General features: G+C 40.6%; 1 protein-coding gene across 2 annotated transcripts in view; it reads left to right on the forward strand.

The window, feature by feature from the left end:
* Positions 1–709: 709 nt before the first annotated feature.
* pdlim2 (PDZ and LIM domain 2 (mystique)) overlaps positions 710–20,293 on the forward strand; it is a 147,781-nt gene continuing 128,197 nt past the window's right edge. The window contains exon 1 of one of the 2 annotated variants that reach the window (XM_034169931.1): positions 710–963. The gene's annotated coding sequence lies outside the window, so the exon portion shown is untranslated. The remainder of the gene's footprint in view (positions 964–20,293) is intronic. The other variant, XM_034169932.1, reaches the window with a different exon arrangement.

A 20,293-nucleotide genomic window follows, 5' to 3' on the forward strand; every position in this document is an offset into this window, starting at 1 on the left:
CTGCAGTAGAGAACATATTTTCAACATGCTATATCTTAAACATTTATATTTTTATTGTCCAAAGCAAATGGATTGTGTCAGCTTAGACACAATCCAGTTATTTATTGAGCAGTGATAGAATTTTGAGTCATCTGACACAAATATTAATTTATACATTACTTATAATAAATCATCAATAATATAATTGATAGCAGGGGTGGTGGCTAAGTGGTTAATGCGCTTGGTTTCAGTGCAGAAGGTCCCGGGTTCAAATCCCACCCCTGCCACATTTCTCCATGTCCACGTCAGGAAGAGCATCCGGCGTAAAATCTGTGCCAATTCAACTGTGGCGACCCCGAGTCCAAACAAGGGAGTAGCCGAAGGGACTTACTTTATCAATAATATAATTAATCATTTATTAATCATATTCTTGCTGCCATAGTAAATAAATACATGTCTCCACTACAGTTCTTACTGCAAAAGATTTGGTCACGTGATCTCTTCTTTGTCAGGCTTTTTTTTTTTTTTTTTTTTTTTGCAGGTGAGACCAATTAGCTGTAATTATACTGGCGTGACGTCACTATTGAGTAACGCAGTGCACTTCTGCGTCTGCGGGTGGCGCACTGACACAGAAGACAGCCACACAGTCTTGACAGTGATTTGCTTTTTGGAGAAGCGGCTCCTCTCCTCCCTCTCTGAGGGGACACACCCCGGCGCGCCTCCTCCTCCTCCTGTCTGTCTGTCTGTCTGTCAAGCCTGTTATTTTGGTGCGGGCGCGCGCGCTGCCTGACAGCTGGAGCTCGTTGTCGTGATCCCAGTGCGCGCTCGTCCGCAGGTGGCGTCAGCGTGCGTAAAAACTGTGTCATCGTGGTGTTTGTGTCTCAGCGGGGCTGCGGAGTGTGTTGCTGTCGATTCGGAGGCAGGCGGGACGCAGTGTGGTGCGACTGTCGGAGGCAGGTGGCGCAGGAAACACTGTGCGCTTTGGTAAGTAACAAATAATTAATTCTAACAGCAAAGAGTCGCGACACTGTTATTTAATTTCAGAAAAAGGCTGCAGCAGTTGTTATTGTGCCTCCAGGTGACCGATTCAACTGACTGTGCTCATCAGAAATCCAAAATCCACATTAAGCTTTAATTGTGTGTGTGTATATATATATATATATATATATATATATATATATATATATATATATATATATATATATATATATATATATATATATAAATATAATTTGAGTGTCTGTACGGTTGCTAAAAGCATAACTGTCAACATCTTCTAATGTAAGCTGAAGTGTTTTGTAGGATTCTTTTCTGATTCTAAATGAATAGTGTTGAATTTTGGGCTCTGCTGGTGAAATGAAATTGGTTCAGTGAAACTAAGCATATATATATATATATAATATATAAATATATATATTTCTTTTTATATAATGGCTGAGTAGATCCTTGTCATTTGGTGCATTGTAGGTCACGTGACATGGATTATTTGTACCATTTGCCATTGTTTTTCATAATAGTGATTTTTAATGTGCAATTTTTACCTCCGCCAAGGAAGTTGTGTTTTCGGTCGCATTTGTTTGTCTGTCTGTCAGCAGGATAACTCAAAATGTTTTGAACGGATTTTGATGAAATTTTGTGGAGTGGTTGGAAATGACAAGAGGAACAAGTGACTAAATTTTAGTGGTGATCCAGATCACGATGCTAATGTGTTAGCATGTCTATGGCATTTTCAATGTTAAAAGTTAGCATTAAGCAGTTGCAGCTGTCATCACGTTCAGGTGCATTTGTTTTCAAATTGTAATATTTCTTAAATTTATTTTTGTTTATATATTAATAATCTAATGATTATTATATACAATCTTAGAGAAAGAGACAAAAAGAAATAGATCACTGTGCCAAGGAGGGAATCTCTTTAGGGTCAGTGACCCTTTAGCCTTGTTTAGAGAAGTGTTTCATAAATGTTAAAAAATTCATATATTTGCAGTTTAGTTGAATAATAAATTAAATTTTGTCTATAAGCACATGCAATATCAGTGCTCAGATGACAGTAGCTTCTGGGAAAGGTGCAAGTTGCAATAAACTGTGATGCCAAGCGCTAAGGATACATGCTATCCAGTCACAGCAGAGGAAACTTTTTTTTACTACTGAGCAAACATCATTGTTAGACTTTTTTAGGTTCAATGATTCCACGGTGTGTAGATGTTATGGCGTCAGTGACCCCATGGCCTTGGCGGAGGTTTGCACTCTGAGTGCTTCTAGTAGTTCTATATGAAATGTGCTATTGCATGGCCTGTGTTGGACTGTTTGGAAGCTGTTGACATCAAAGCACCAGTGAAAAACACCAAAATGTTAGTCCCTTTTCTGTTGTTCATAAATTAATAAAATATGAAATAACAAGGATCTATTTTAGCCGTTATACAAATAATGAATGCTTGAGTTCAGTGGTGAAAGCTGGAATGTTCCATTCAATGGGGTGAAGTTGAATGGAGCATTCCAGCTTTCACCTCATGACATATTCCTTCCATTGAAAGAATTAAAAAACATTCATTATTAGTTTTATATAACAGCAAAAATAGATCCTTGTCATTTGATATTATACAAGGTCTGTGAGAAAAGTAATGGACCTTATTATTTTTTTCAAAAACCATATGGATTTGAATCACGTGTGATTACATCAGACATGCTTGAACCCTCGTGGGCATGCAAGAGTTTTTTCACGCCTGTCGGTTGTCATTCGCCTGTGGGCAGTCTTTGAGTGAGGAGTGGCCCACCCTCTCGTTTTTTTCATTGTTTAGGAATGGCTCAGAGACTGCTGCTTTGTTTGATCAAAATTTTTTCAAAACCTGTAAGGCACAACTGAGTGGACGCCATTCGATAAATTCAGCTGGTTTTTGGTGAAAATTTTAACGGCTGATGAGATTTTGGAGTTTTACTGTCGCTTTAAGGACAGCCCACGGCGCCTGACGGCAATCTGCGCTCCGAGGCAGCGTCGTCTCGCTGTTTTAAGCTGAAAACTTCCTAATTTCAGGCTCTGTGGACCCAAGACGTCGTGAGATAACAGAGAACTTCAGAAGAATTCGGGATCCAGACATTCCACTGTTAAAGGAGATTTTGTAATGAAAGAACGTGCGGGCAGAGTCGCATGTCGGGCCGGACCCGACCGCGGGGGGTCGCCACAGGAAAAAGACCCCAGTTGGAAACCTTAACGGACAAGTTGGAACATGCCCAAGCTGTTAAACAGTTTCTCAGATACTCACTTGTTGAAAGCCATCAAAAGCCACCTGAATTTTACAAATGATTTTCAACACGGAGGTGTTTTTCATGTCGCGGCGCAGACGGATTTGCCACGTCGTCACGGATCCGACTCGGCAAATTCGTCCGCACGTTCTTTCATTACAACATCTCCTTTAACAGTGGAATGTCCGGGTAAACTCCTGATGCCGGCTTCTTCTGAAACTTCTCTGTTCTCTGACGACGTCCTGGGTGAACAGAGCTTTAAATTAGGATGTTTTCAGCTCGAAACAGCCAGACGGACGCCACCTCCGACCGCGCCACGCCAATCCGCTTTGTGGGCTGTCCTTAAAGCGAAAGAAACTCCACAATCTCTCATCAGGCGTTAAACTTTACACCGAAAACCAGCTGAATTTCTCGAATAGTGTCCACACGGATATCCCTCACAGGTCCTGAAAAAATTCTGATAAAGCAACGTGCGCCGTCTCCCTGCAGCTTCTCAGACAAAGAGATTCTGAAGGGAGGGGGAGTCCACACCTCACTCAAAGCCTGCCCCCAGGCGAATGACGTCACCGACAGGCATGACAAAACTCACGCATGCGCACGAGGGTTCAAGCTTGTCTGATGTAAAAACATATGAATCAAATCCATTTATTTTTTTGAAAAAAATAAAAAGGACCGCTTTTTATATCACAGACCTCGTATTCATTTATAAACAGAAAACGGACATATTTTAGTGTGCGTCACTGGTGCTTTGACATCAACAGTCCAACATGAACATTAAATAGGAGCCCAGAATTGTTCTCAGCCAACTTGGAAAAACAGTTAGATGGTTCAAAAATAATTGACAGAGAGGGAGAGAGACAGATATTCGTCTATAAGGCTATAAAAAAGTACTTCTTTCACTAAAACATCAAATCTAGGCTTTCATCTTAGATACACCTTCTGGCAAATTGTAGCTGAACTTTCAGGTCTCTTTTTTATCAGCAGATATCCAAATTCAGGTATCGGGATTGGTGCATCCCTCGTTATACCACAAGCTATGAATGTTTGGGAAGAAATCAAAGGAAACGTTATGCTGCCTGGTGGAATAAAATAGTCACTACAGGGGGTGTCGCATACCCTGCATTTAACACTGCCTTGTATATTTTGGGGGCAGCTTCACATAATGTCACTCATAAACCTGGTTACAAATAAGTTTTTTTTTTTAAGCTTCATATCATTTCTGTAACTCTGTTGGATGCAGAAATATCCTGGAAAATGTTTTTCAGAATGCAAATCATTTGTTTTATATAACAGCTAACATAGATCCTTGTCATTTAATATATTAATTTACAAACGACAGAAAAGGGACTTATGTTTGGGTACCTCCTTAATGCTGCGAAAAAAATGTCAGAAATTAATCCAGATTTGGTGCGTCACTGCTGCTTTGACATCAACAGTCCAACACAAACTTTAAATAGGAGTCCATAACAAATTCTGATGAAGTTAGCCTTACCGTGCATCATAAGCATAACAAATTCTGCCATGTTTGTTTTAAAGCTAAGCGCTGCTGGCTTGTGCGCGTGGTGTGCGCTCACACAAGCGGGAAGGTGCTTTTGCATGCGTGTACTACCAAAAAAGACTATTTCCTCAGTGCAGCGAAAAGTCACGTCAGCGCAGTGGATTTGTGTTGTGCACGTGTGTCTGCCAAGTGCAGTGGTACCAAACGTATGGAACCAAATCGCACTCTAAATGCAATGCAACACAAATGGGGTGAATAATCCATGTCACATGACATACAAAGCACCAATCAAATGACAAGGATCCACTCAGCTGTTCTACAAATACATATAGACTTGAGTTGTTAATATGGCCGGGCAGTGTCTAATTAACTGGTGTATCATGAGGTGTGCCACATCACGTTCTGTTGGATGAACTCAGAAGCGTAGCAGTGACCTGCTCACAAAACAGCTGGTTTGTCCTGAATAGCAGGTACTGAGCGTGAAGCCCAGAGACTGCTCCTCTGACTCCCCGCCTCGACACACTTCACATTCGGCTCTCAAATGATCCGTGCAGCTTAGTGTTTTTAACACATGTAAAGACTCGACCCCATACTTAATTTCTGCCCTCTCTGGCTGGCACTGCTTTAAGTAAATAATCACCCATGCTCATATGATGTCCGGAGAAATCTTCTCATATCTGCCATTAAGTTTTGTTCAATGTCTCTGAAAGAGGTTATGTCACATCACGTAACACTCAAATTGGGTCTACAATACATTGAGCATTTTGCTTACTAAAAGTGGCACTACATATCCACTCTGTTTCAACCACTAGCTGAATATATCAAATTTTGGGCTTTTTACGTCAGTTTCAAATCGTATCAGATTCTCCTCACCCCCCTGATCATGCTACCAGTCTGTTTTTGAAAAAGACTCTTCATTTGTATCATCCCAGTCCACCAGTCTTGGCTGGAGAAGTAACCTTCTGTTGGCTGGTGTCCCATCATTGTGGAGTTGAAGACTCTCAGCCTCTCCGTGCTACAGAATCGAGAGATGGGCCTAGTCCACATCACTGAGAGGTGTCTGAACAAAACCATTAAAAAGGTCTCTGTAGAAATAAGAAAGTTTGTGCTTTGTTGTAGCTAATGTCAAAAGTCACTTCATAAAGCTGTATACCTGCAGCCTCAGTTTATTAACAACTAGTGCAGTACCCACAGGAAGCTTGTATTCATATGTAAAATTGGGAGCTTAAGTAGGCTTCTCATGGATGGTCGTATGAGGCTGTGTCTGACAGTGGGATGTACAAAGATGTGTACTTATGTTATTATTTGAATACAGTATTTCTTTTAGTTTAAAAAAATCAGTTTTATCAATAATATATAAATAAAAGGGTTCCTATTAAACAGGTTATTGGAAGAGACAAAATTAAACGCAACATTTAGAATATTTAAAACAAAATCCTCAGTATACCACCTCTTGAACACAGTTTATTTAAACTTGAACTCACAGCGAATATTGAAGGATTATTAAGCGACTGCAAGGTCTGTACGGGGAAATATCAGACTGAGGTGTAAGTACGGACCGAGCGACTGTGAGGTCCGTGTGAAAAACAGAGGTCTGATATTCCCGTACAGACCGAGCAAGTTAGTTTAATAATTCGTTATATAAAACAGCTGAGTGGATCCTTGTCATTTGATTGGTGCTTTCCATGTCACATGACATGGATTAATTCATCCCATTTGTTGCATTACGTTTAGAGTGCAAATTTGGTTCCATACATTTGGTACCATTGCATTCTCCACTTGCACGCACACACGTGCCCACACATGCGTGCACACACAAAACAAATCCACTGTGCTGTTGGCAGGAAGTTGGAATGAAAAGCTGGCCTAATTTCTGATTTTATTTTTGGTAGTATATGCACGCACAAGCACTGACCTGGTTGTGTGTGTGCGCGACAATAACACAATGATTTGATTGAGCTAACTGATGCTGCTAATTCTTGTAACACACAAAATCCACTCCATGGATGCATTAAGAACTGTTCAGAAGAAACGCTGACATTTTTGGCTGGACTGAGGAACTAGTGTTTTTTTTTTTTTTTTTTTTTCCCATGGAACTCTAAAGTCAGTGCACAGTATCACTGGACTATACGTTACAATTTGGACTTTAGCAGCAGTGGAACACCAAAATGTAAGTCCCTTTTTCTGTTTATAAATTAATAAAATGTCAAATGACAAGGATCTATTTTAGCCATTATGTAAAACAAATATTGAATGTTTTTACATTCAATGGAACGAATATTTAATTTGGTAAAAGCTGGAACAAACCATTCAGCTCGGCTTTGTCTCATTGAATGGTTTATTCCAGCTTTCACCTTATGAAATATTCGTACCATTGAACTCATAAACATTCATTATTTGTAAATAAAAACACGCAAATGCCCAAATATGAAACCTGCTGATGGCTCATAGTCAGAGCGGAAGTGAAGCCATTCGCATCAGCAGTGGAGGTGAAGGTCACCTCCAAAAAAAATTTAAAGAATGACTGCACCTCCTCTGCTAACTTTAGAACTCTGGAGCCGAGCTGAACAGCGGCTCACCTCCGAGCTGACGGCCAGTGTCCCGACAGAACACCGGAGCAGAGCAGGAACTTGCTAACAGATGGTCCGGTTGTTAGCTGGTAAGCTTTGAATCTGTGTTTTTCAGATGCTGTTTAGATATTTACGGAGTACGTTCATGTCCGACTTGCTTTTTCTAATCGCGTCTTTAGCTACTGGTTTGTAAAGAAAATGCATGTTTCGGATTGATTTTTCATGGAAACCGGTCCCATATGGGTACATATCCAACAGGTAATCATCCAATCAGAGCGCGCGTAGCGTCACAGCCATACTGTTGTATGTAAATGTTTGGGCACTCCTGATAATTTCCATGATTTTTCTTTATAAGTCATTGGTTGTTTGGATCACCAATTTCAGTTAAATATATCATATAGCAGACAGTGATATTTGAGAAGTGAAATTAAATTTCTAGGATTTACCGAAAGTGTGCAATAATTCTTTGTACAAAATTAGGCAGGTGCATAAATTTGGGCACCCCAACAGAAAAAATACACCAATATTTAGTAGATCCTCCTTTTGCAGAAATAACAGCCTCTAAATGCTTCCAATGAGAGTCTGGATTCCGGTTGAAGGTATTTTGGTCCATTCTTCTTTACAAAACATCTCATGTTTGTTGGTTTCCAAGCATGGACAGCCCACTTAAAATCACACCACAGATTTTCAATAATATTCAGGTCTGGGGACTGAGATGGCCATTCCAGAACATTGCACTTGTTCCTCTGCATGAATGCCTGAGTAGATTTTGAAGTGTGTTTTTCTTGGAATGCTGTTCTTTTTCAGCCATGCATACCGCCCCTTGTTATGTAGAAATAACTCAATTTTAGTTTCATCAGTCCACAGCACCTTATTCCAAAATGAAGCTGACTTGTCTAAATGTGCTTTAGCATACCTCAAGCGACTCCGTTTGTGGCGTGTACGCAGAAAAGGCTTCCTCTGCATTACAGCATCTCTTTGTGCAAAGTGCGCGGTATAGTTAAATGATGTACAGAGACACTATCTGCTACAAGATCATGTTGTAGGTTTTTGGAGCAGGTCTGTGAGTTGACTATGACTGCTCTCACCATCCTTCGCTTCATCTTATCTGAGATTTTTTTTTTTGGCCTGCCACTTCGGGCTTTAACTAGTACTGTACCTGCAGTCTTCCATTTCCTCACAGTGGAAACTCTTAGCTGAACTCTCTGAGATAGCTTTTTGTATCTTTCCCCTAAACCATGATGTTTTTGTTTTCAGGTCATTTGAGAGGTGTTTAGGTTCCATGTTGCCACTCATTAGAAGAGATGCAAAGAGGGGAAACATTTGCAAATGGCCACCTTAAATACCCCTTCTCATGATTGGATTCACGTGTGTAAGGAGGTCAAGGGTCAGTGAGCTTACCAAACCAATTTGTGTTCAAATAATTAGTGCTTAATGTATTCAAATCAATAAAATGACAAGGGTGCCCAAATTTATGTACCTGCCCTATTTTGTTTAAATAATTATTGCACACTTTCTGTAAATACTAGAAACTTCATTTCACTTCTCAAATCAGTGTGTTCGTCTGCTATGTGATATATTTATCAGAAATTTCTGATCTGGACAACTGATGATTTATAAAGGGAAATAATGAAAATGATCAGGGGTACCCAAACTTTTACATACAACTGTATAATAAAAGATTTTCTTCAGCTTATGTACTTACTGAAGCATTGTACTAATAGTGGGAAATTTGTTAGTGTTAAACTTATTTTAGCTAACGTCTCCTCAGTGTTGAGTTAAACTCGGTTAACAAGGAACACTGACAGCATGTCTTTCACAGTAAAAATATTTTCTGGGATGCTGGCATTAAATGTTTTATCGTGAAATGGTGAAAGCAACGTGAACTATCTGATGTTGTTTAACATCAGTGAGCCACGGCATCTTGGAAGTACGAATGTTACAATGTTAATCAAAATAAAGGTTTTGAAAATTAATTCCAGTCTTAAGGTTGCACATCATCATGCTATGCACAAGCCATATCCGAAAGCTGAGATCGATTTGACAAATGGTCAGAGAGATATGTAAGCCACACACTTCTTGCTTATACGTATATAGATTGTTGTTGTTGTTTTCTTTTAGTGTATGCTCTGCTGAAATTTGGCAGCTTTGACTGATTTATTGCTGCACCTTCATGCCCAGTGTGGGAAAGATGGCAGTGAGGTGTTGCACTATGATGGATTGATTGCTATGTGTGCAAAACCAACATGAGCTGTTCTTGCTAATGATCTATACAAGTGGAAATTGTCATCCTGCAGAAGAAAGTGCAGCTTGCACAGTCTCCAGCGTACTGCTGTTGATTGTCCACCTCATCAGTGTGTCTGTTTCAGAAGACTGGAGGATTTACTTGCTCATTAAGCACCTGACAAGCTTTGTGGGCCAGAGGGATCAGGTGCTGAGTATTTTGGGTTTCACACGGTTAGTTAACATGTTTCATGACGTGTACATCTGCTTGCTGTGATAGTGGCAGGCTATACTTACCCTGTTGTAGCATTCTCTAACGTCTTCACTCTGCCTTACTGGCTCTGAGAGCAGAAAACTGCTGTATTTCTGTGTAAATCAAGCTGTGGCTTTTCAAGCAGACTGGCCCAGTTTGCTTACTCCAAAAGGCAGAAATAATTTTGGTTAAATTTTACAGTGGGCTTGTGGTTAGAAGTAAGAAATCAAAGCTGCTTCACCTGTCTTCTTGCTTTTTTTTTTGCTGAATTTGACCTCTAAAACGTCTCTGCACGTGTGAAGGCAATAATTATTAGCTGATGTCCCACTGATGAAAGCATTTTCAGACATGTGGTTTTCAGAGCTGCGTGCCGTTAGTAACTTCTCTGGCACCAAATCTGAGCTCTTCTTAGAACTAGATTGTGAATGGACCGAGCTGCACTCTGCACCAGGATATTTGTGATGAGCGAGTGAACGGTGCAGAGGATGTGGTGAGCTGGATTGGTTGCTGAGCAGCAGTGTGCACGTTTCACTCAGAGCAGCAGTAATGTGAGCTTCAGATGATCTTGTCACAGAGCACTTCCCACTGCAGCAGTTATCCAGGGCCTTTAGTGACGAGACACTGGAACATTTTAAATTGTGAAATCTGGGAGAAGGCAACTTTTCCACTGCAGTAAATGTGATAGTGTTTCAGCACTGGTGGCGATTTGGATTAAAACTTTAGTCAAAGCAATACAATGTGCTTATTATTTAAGATTTCAATAAAACAACATGGAAGAAAACTGTAATCTGAGGCCCTAATGAAGGGAGATGTCACAAACAAAAGCTCAAAGGCCAATTCTACAGTTATGGAATTCAGAGTTGAAGTGATTAAATGAAATTGAATTAGATTAGATTAAAGGGCATTTCATTTTGGATTAGATTAAATTGATTTGTTTGAATTAGATTAAATGATTAAACTTTAATCACGATCTATATGTGAAGAAGCTAACACATTTTTCATTTTGAAACATTTATTATAAGGTAAACTATATGTACACTGGACAAGAAGTCAGGCTTATTTACATTTAGTTTTCAATGTCATCAGATACATAACATTGGACACTTAAACAGCAACTAAACCTGGAGTCTTCAATCATTATCACCATCACGATCAGTCTTCAACAACATGAAATGTCAGATATATAACATTAGGGAGTTTACTACATAATATCACATACAGTCTTCAGTCATCACTAACACAGAGTGTCTCACTCAAGCAGTTCACAACTGACATCTATTAAACAAGGGAGTCTTTGATCATAATCACCATCATAATACATTCTTGCAGCCGATCTGCTCTGTGTAAGCCTGATCCCGTCAGATCTCAGAAGCTAAGCAGTGCAGGACCTGGTTAGTACTTGGATGTGAGACCTCTTTGGAACACCAGCAGCTGTGTGTGTTTCTCCAGGTGACACTGGAGTTGCGTCAGGAAGGGCATCTGGTGTAAAACTTGTGCCAAAATATCAATGTGGATCTGGTTGTATCCACTGTGGCGACCCAAACACAAAACGGGAGCAGCCGAATGGACAACAACCATCATAATACATTCTTCAGTCACCACTAATACAGTGTCTCACTCAACCAGTTCACAACCTAAGCATCACTTCTTTACACACCTAACCTCCTTCCACTTGACAAACATAAGTGCTTGAAAGACAGTCACTGAGGTGACACCTCTCAGGCCTGAAGATCTTCCCCGCCACTGAGAAAGCCCTCTCCACTGGAGCTGATGTGGCAGGGATGCACAGGTATCACTGGGCTACCTTGGCCGGGTGTGGATACCTGCCCTCGTTGACCTTCCATTCGGAGAGTGGATCCTTGTCCATGCACAACAGGGGTTCATGCAAGTAGTCGATGACTTTTTGGTGGGCTGGGGAGACATCAGGGAAGGTGGGCTGGACCTCTTTTGTTGAGTTTACATTTGAAGGGTGAGTTAAGTGGCCTCTTTTGTTCTTTAATAACTGGTGTTTGTATGGCACTTGTCATCACCCTGACATTGTGATATTGTTTGGAGATAGGAATGGATAAACTGGGTAGATGGGAGGGAAAGAGGTACTTTCTTTGTTGCAAGAAGATAGGTGGAAAGATGGTATTGTCCTCAATTGAGATGTTTACATGGTAATTGTGCTATCACCCTGTATTGAGAAACCTCCAAGGGTTGGCTTTGTTGTGTGAAGGGACTGAGATGTGACAAGTTTGCTTGAATTGACCTGACAACGTACCAGCTTGTATATAGAAGGCACTTTTGTAAGTGTGAATTTTAATCCAAAAATTTGGGTTAAATGGAAAAATTTGGGATTAGATTAAATAATCTAATCGTAATCTAATCCAAATTTTGGGTTATGATTAAATTGACTTCAATTCTGATGGAATTACAATAATTGCAAAATGTGAGTGGGAGTGTGTGTGTGTGTGTGGGGGGGGGGGGGGGGGGGGTGCACAGAAGTCTGGTTCTTCGTAAACATTGTGTACTCTGAAGTGAAATTCTTATTATTCTATTGCAGTAGACTTTCCCTGATACAGCCTTCTCGGGGGTCAGTTAAATTTGAGGAGTTAAAAAATATATATTCCCACATTTGTTCACTTTGTAGCTAGTCTGCTAACTTTCTTGCACCTTCCTTGGGGTGGGGGGAGGTGGTTAAAATTTTAACCAATTGACCATATTCCATGTTGGTATTTGTGTGACCCTTAGTCAATCCATCAAGTGTGTACTAATTTGGATAAAAAACAATTAAGGGTTACACTAAACAAAAATATAAATGCAACACTTTTGTTTTTGCTCCCATTTTTCATGAGCTGAACTCAAATATTTAAAACACTTTGTACATACACAAGACCTTTTTTTCTCTCAAATGTTATTAATAAATCTGTGTTGGTGAATAATTCTCCTTTGCTGAGATGGTCCATCCCACCTCACAGGTGTGGCATATCAAGATGCTGATTAGACAGCATGATTATTGCATACGTTTGCCTTAGGCTGGCTACAACAAAAGGCCACTCTGAAATGTTGAGTGTTATCACACAACACGCAAGTTTTGAAGGAGCGTGCAGGACCTCCACATCCAGCATGTTCACCTCCAAGATCGTGTGAGACCAGACACCCAGACAGCTGCTGCAACAATCAGTTTGCAGAGTGAAATAATTTCTCCACAAACTGTCAGAAACCATCCCCGGGAAACTCATTTGCATGCTCATTGAGGTCTCGGCCTGACTGCAGTTAATCGTCTTAACCGACTTGAGTGAGCAAATGCACACATTCAGTGGTGTCTGGCTGCTGGCCAGCCTAAAGCCCCTCTCACACTGGGCCTGCTTCATGTTGCATATGCTGCATATCTAATAATGCAGGAATGTCTGCGTCAGTTGCGCACAACGGGGTTGGGGGGGGGTTCGCTCTGATTTCTCTTCTAGTTTATGTTTCTTCCTGTGACCGCAGAGCTGTACTGGATGTGGACATGTCCTGTCTCTGGCAATCAGTCTGTGAGCAGGACTTACGGACTCTATTTAACACAATCGTGAGTTAACTTGAGGTGAGTGGAAGAGCTGCAGCCAGGCTGTAATGAGCATTTTTTTTTCTTTTAATTGTTCACATGTGCTCTTTGAGCAGTGTAGTTTTACTGCATTGTGTACACTGTATAAAAAGTTTAACAAAAATCCTACTTGAGTTATAACTCGGCAACAATGGCGCACAGTGGGAATCATAAATTGGCGTTGGATAACGTTATATTGTATGGGTGTGGCATCCAGTCACATTAAGTACCTCTAAGTTGCCTCAACTTGCAAGAAAACTACTTCCTTTCTGCATCCTGTGCTCGGCGCAGAAAAAATTAACGTTTAGCCTCTTAAACCCTAGAGTCCCTAAATTTGGGGATTTGCCCTGTTTTGGAACATTTGAACACTCATAACTAATCAATGCTGACACCAACATACACCACAACATCCCCTAGGACCTGTCTTTTAGCTAATCCAAACTTTTTGATCTTGTACAAGCTGACAAATGAATCATAATGTATGTGATTGTGGTGAAATAGGCTCTAGGGCAGTGGTCTCCAAACTATTCCAGAAAGGGCCGAGAGGATGCAGGTTTTCTTTGCAGCCACTGACTCAGCAGGTGATTTCACTGATGAACTCATCCCACCTGTTCAAAGGGATGTTAATCAGTGAAATCACCTGCTGAAGTCTGGCTGCAAAGAAAACCTGCACCCGCTCGGCCCTTTCTGGGATAGTTTGGAGACCACTGCTCTAGGGCTTAAGGGGTTAATTTCTGGCATCTGTTTTGTCGTCTTTTGCGCCCCTCACAGTATTGTGGTGTTAGGCTGAATCACCTCGGCACGAGGTTGCATCAAATTGGTGTCATCATGACGCAACTCGAAGCAGGCCCGATGTGAAAGGGGCTTTAGGGCACACCTGTGCAGTAATCATGGTGTGTAATCAGCATCTTGATATGCCACACCTGTGAGATGGGATGGATTGTCTCAGCAAAGAAGTGCTCACTAACACAGATTTGTGAACAATATTTGAGAGAAAAAGGTCTTTTGTGTATATAGAAAATGTTTTAGATCTTTGAGTTCAGTTCATGAAAAATGGGAGCAAAAACAAAAGTGTTGCATGTATATCGTTCACCCACAGATGGATGAATAATCAGGGCCAAAAAATGACACCCATTAAATTTTGGAGGTGATCCAGATTCTGGCTCAGGATTTCACTTTATAGGCTTTGAACGATTGCGTCAAAACTACTTCACGGGTTCTCACCCGATTTCCACCACAGATGGATATTAGGGCATGAAAGACTCCACCGAATTTTGGAGGTGATCCGGATTGGCCGACATCTGAAATCTCCAACTGCTCTTGTTTAAATCTTGTTGTATAATGCTAATTTGTGTTTGCAAAGGGATTGACCTGGGGAAATGACAGGTATGACACTGCACCTGATTGTTTTAGTGACTCATGCTCATCAGCAGCGTCCTGCGTGATTGTTTTTATTTATTTATTTTGTCACCAGAGTGATGGCAGCATTGGAGAACACATTTAATTCTGTCACTGTTCAACACAGGGAGAGGCTTACTTCTGCATTCTTATACTTGTTTGTTGGGTCCCTCCACCCAAGTGGGTGTGTCCAGGTGGCTGTGTGTGTGCACACCTCATGCCACACAGAACACAACACTGCATTGCTCACACTGGTGTGCTGTGGCCACTGGTAAGAGCTTTGATGAGTCTGATTCAGATATTCCCCAACAGTGTTTCTTCACATCATTTAGCCAGAACTTGTAGTTGAATTCATTACATCTGCTAGTTTCATTATTCTTGGTTTCAACATGTTGGGAGCTCATCCTTGTTCATTTTGGACCAGAGTCCAAGCAGAGGGGAAAAAGGTCTAAGACTGCAGTATGGCCCCCCCCGGCTTGCCAAGGAAAAGCCTCGGCATGTACTCTCTAAAGTACACAGAGTAGACGAGTAAATCATACACTCCAGTTTAACACAGGAACTCAAAATCAAATGTCATCACTTGGTAACTTGCAGCATTTAAAAGCCATAATGAAAACTTAACTCAAATTTGGTGAATTTTGCTGCTACTTTTGTTTTGCCTGTGTTGAAGCCCCGTTGGCACACCCGTTACCACTGACTGATTTTAGAAGCAGGTGTAGTTGTCAGTGAGAGACACTGCATATATGTAATAAATCAGAAGACTTAACTTTTTCATGGTTGACAGACTGAATGCAGCTGACGCTCTTTCCTTCTTTTTGCCCTTACAGTTTTTGACATTGCATGTATTTTTGTAATTTGCTTGTAAGTTTCCTATATTACCAAAGCCTAGGTCTGGTAGTCATTAACACTCATACAGTTCTGGTACTGTAGAGTTTTTAACATTAAACCTCAAAGCATGAAAATGTTAGTGGTTTGTATGATATGATCCCTTTTAATGACTATCTTATGTGAGCAAGCATTTAATCTAGACCAGTGGTTCTCAACCCGGTCTGCAATACCACCTGATCTACACATTTTCCATCTCTCCCTGATCTGAAAAAAAAAAGCTGATTGGCTGCACACCTGATCATCAGTTTGTGGCAAAGCAGAGAGACATGGAACATGTGTAGGTTAGGTGGTAATTGAGAACCATTGTCCAAGACTATTTATTAAAATCTGCTCCTTAAGAGTTGAAGTCTGGCGGAAAAACTTCATTAATCAAATATTACAGTTTTGCATTAAATCTGTGGTTGTCTTTAACAATCATTAAGGGCCCTGTTACACATGGCACGAATAAGTACATTCAGGGCATATCACTGTGAAACAGCCCGAATGAGTGAACCCCGAAAACATTGCGCTGACGTCAGGAGGGACACACGGTCAGGCCGGTGTGAACGATCCCGCTGTGACTGTTTCGTGCACAAACACAGTGTGAGAAGCTCGAGCCACATCATGCTGCTGCGCAGATAGGAAACAAACAAAAAAAACGCTGGAACGTGTGGAACCACATCGCGCAGCTGCTGTGGAGAAACAAATGTTAAAAACTACACACCATTAAAAAACAAAAAAAAAAAAAAAAACACACGAATGCCCAATATTTAATCCCTCTCATCGAGCAGACAATACAAGTATGATGCCTGTGTATATGACCCATGGTCAGACGTGCAGTGCGCTCTTATGTCCAGCTGGGTTTGTAAATAATTAATACAATCACTGAACACTGAGATATTGATGTATAATTAGTGAAAATCACTGGGTTGATATAAATAAAAGGGGACCCAATACAGAACTCTGCCGTTAAATAAAAAATAAATGCCACTCGCAGGATTCAAACCTGTAATTTACAAAAGCTCTGATTAAGACAGAAACTTTACCACTGCGCTACAATCACTGTCTTATAATTGAAGCGTGAAATGCTTAAAATCAACAAGGAGTTAAACGTGTTTTCAAAAAAGAGAAATCAGATGATGTACGGACACTCGTGTTGAGCCAGCCCACAGCCTGCCAAGGTGCACTGTGTGCAGCCACTGCAGCCAGGCGCAAAGGTGAAAGAGGTTTTATGTATTTCCATGTGAGCACAGCAGGCAGAGACACATGGCTGCTTGTAAGTTCCTGTCCTTCAAAACTCGGTACGTGTTCTGCAGCTAGGATGTCAACATCAGCTGTTGGAAGACACGCCCCCTGTTCATTCAGCACCCAGACCAATGTATTATGTGGTCATTCATTTTTGTTATGTAATTGTGTATGTAGATATTGTCAGAATTATTTATATACCTGTCCAGGTGGTGGTATGTGTATATGTATAAATAAATAAAATGTGTGTGTGTGACATGTCGTGTGCACTGAGCCTTCATTTCCAGCTGTCAGTGTGCTGTGTCTCGCCATGCTGTGTGTGTGCTCAGACGTGGCTGTCCGGCCCCCATGTGATCATGTCTGTACATACATATCAGCATTTTATGTGTGTGTGCCCCCCCCCCCCCCCACACACACCACATGTTATAGGGGGTGTGTGTGTGCACACGCCACATGTTTGGGGAGAGCGGGGTGGTGCAACGCGCACGTGTTTTACACATGTACACCACATTTGTGGTGTTTTATGCAATGTCATGCTTATGGGGGCACTTAGACAAATTCGACAGCCAGCTCAAAAGTGATCGTCTGCTCACTATTTTCGTGCTAACAGCACGAATGGCCACACATTTTCTAAGTGTCCAGTGAGCGGTGTGGATATTCATGTGTGTCACCTGGAATTTGGCCGACACCTGCCACGAGAGGGATTAAATGGGCTCTCGCAGAGCACTCTGTCTTTCGGTCGCTGGTGTGCGCGAATAGTTGTAGCGACAGGTGTACGAGGTGTTAGAGGCAGCTCCAACTTTTCACGAATAGCATGCAATTCCTCCTTCATACGCTAGTCGGCTTCAATCGTGTTATGTATGAAGGGGGCCCTGAAAAAGTGTGCAGCACAGACATCCACTGGTGCACACGGCAGATTCAGTTTAACAATATTTCCATGACTTAAGTTATGACTTCTCAGCCACTTGCATCTGTAAAGAAAAGTATTTAAGTATTGTGTGTGTGTGGCTGCATAACAGGAAATGGCTTTGATCATCACAACCTGAATACTGACTGTCGTGCTGATCTGAGCTGCAGATGTACCTACATGATTTTATTTCCAAATGAATGAATATTTGGCTTTTATTTTCCATTGGTGTCTTTAAATACGTAAAAAGGGAAAAACACACTTAGGAAGCTGAAGTTAGAATTTTGATGTATTTATTTTTCACTCAATAAGATTCATCAGTAATAAATAGTTGTTTTATAATTATTCCTTCTCCAGTAAGTTAGAGGTGGGCAAAGTTAATATGGCATACAATCAGCGTTTTAAAGGAACTACTTCACATGAGCTAAGCAAACTCATGATTCTTTGCAGTACAGTTAGAATGACATTCATTGGCTACATGTGTCTTGGAGATTCAACTTTATTTTGTAAACAGACAGTATGGCAGACAAAGTGGTGAGTGGACCAACATTTTTGAAGAAGTGTCAAAGTGGCTGATGTATGAATCACCACTTGTGGTCAGAATGAAAACTGAGCCAAAACTGAATGGAAAAAATTCAGTGGAGGCTTGAGTTGGTGTGACTGGTTTTGTATCCAAGCAACTAATCAGCTGATTGAGCTCAACTATTGGGGGGGGGGGGGGGGGGGGTGTTACAATTCCGATCGCGATGATCTACTTCTAATATTTAATTATAGCACATGAGGAGAGGGGGAAAAAAGTTTGTTCCAACTCTTTTGGTTAAATGCCATTTACTGGAATAAATGTGGTGTGGCCTTTTAAGCTTGATGACTTGCACTGCAGATTTATGTTTTGTTTTGCACTTTATGCAATATTGTATTCGAAATTATGCACGTTAGACTCTAGTTATGTCAGTATGTGCAAAATGATTTCTGTCATTCATTCATTTTCTGCCACTTAACTGGGTCATGGTGGCAACTGTCAAAAATGCACACCTTGCCAAAAAACAAACCCTTTAACTCTAAAGAAAGTGGCACATAGCTGTAGAAATGGTCCCCAGTATGTAGTGTAACTTTTCAGATAAGAAATGAGCCACTTTTCATATCTGAAGTTTCTTAACTTACCAGATCTGCGTGTTAATACCAACATTTTTACTTCATTGTGATGAAAATGCACTTCTGTAATTTGCTCGACCACAACAGCTGGTACTAGTGCTGTCAGAAAATTTAAAAAAATTACAAGGTTTGCAATTAATTCTATATTATAATGGCCGGGTGGCCTCAGCGTGCATGCGAGTATGGCTTCGATCACACCAAAACCAGGGAGAGCTGACATTTGGCATGCTTATGAATGCAGCAAAACCAGAAAGTTTTCAAATATCTTTGGAGAAATTAGCAATTTAACTTACCAGTAAACGATGGCTGTAATGCACCATGAGAGTTTAACGTTTTAAGTGTTATTTTAAGTGTTGTTGGTGTTTTTGTAGATCAGTTGGTTTAGTCAAGTCTCATATTGCCATTACCATGACTGAAAGTGTATTGCGGTTGATGTCTTCTGCCACCGTCTTTCTGCATGTCTAACACTCCTGTCATGCCTTGACAATTTAGTCAGCGCATGTTGACCGTATTAAAAATGCTAGCATACACAGGTGTACGTCTAAGTTATATTTATTTATTTATTTAAATAAGTTAAGAGCATGCTGATATACATCATAATATGCAGAGTACCTTGAAAAATTTTGGGCGTGCGCAATATTTTTGATGTATGACTTGTACATCCTGCACATGCGGGACATAACTTGTAAGTTTTGCGATTGACACTTTTCTTGTAATTTACTCAAGTCGAAATGTGTCCATTGATGCTGGTTGGCTCAAAGCTTCAGTCCTCATGCAAACAAACTAGTTTTACTATTTGGAGCATTCACACACACACACACACACACACACACACACACAGTAAATGTAAGGTCTTATGAATATAAGACTTTATATTGTGAATATGGGAATTACAGCGTGAATAGCGCCTGCTGTTCACACTGCCTTCAAGTAGATGACAGTGTTCTTTGCATTTTGACCCATTTACTGGATGGCGGTGTGCCCAAATCCCAAATATCACATGGTTACTATTTGTTACACTTAGTCACACTTAACAACCAAATCCCTTTTTTATAAATGAAAAAATTGACACACATTTATTTGTAAAAACCATTACACACGTTACAGTAACTTGTGTGTTGGTTTTTACAAATAAACCAACCAACCAGTGATGAGTGGAGGCTCATTTTCCCATAATGCTGTTTGACATCTGTGTGTGTGTTAATGCTCAAACCTTCAGAATTGGCACATTAATTTAAAATTAAGATATGTTTTCCACTTTGTAAAAATGACAGTTGACATTAATGTAAATAAACTCCAGTGGGGTAAAAAAGTATTTAGTCAGTCCCTGATGGTGCAAGTTCTCCTACTTAGAAAGATGAGAGGTCTGTAATTTTCATCATAGGTACACTTCAAC

Source organism: Thalassophryne amazonica, chromosome 5, assembly GCF_902500255.1.
Source record: "Thalassophryne amazonica chromosome 5, fThaAma1.1, whole genome shotgun sequence".
Classification (NCBI taxonomy): domain Eukaryota; kingdom Metazoa; phylum Chordata; class Actinopteri; order Batrachoidiformes; family Batrachoididae; genus Thalassophryne; species Thalassophryne amazonica.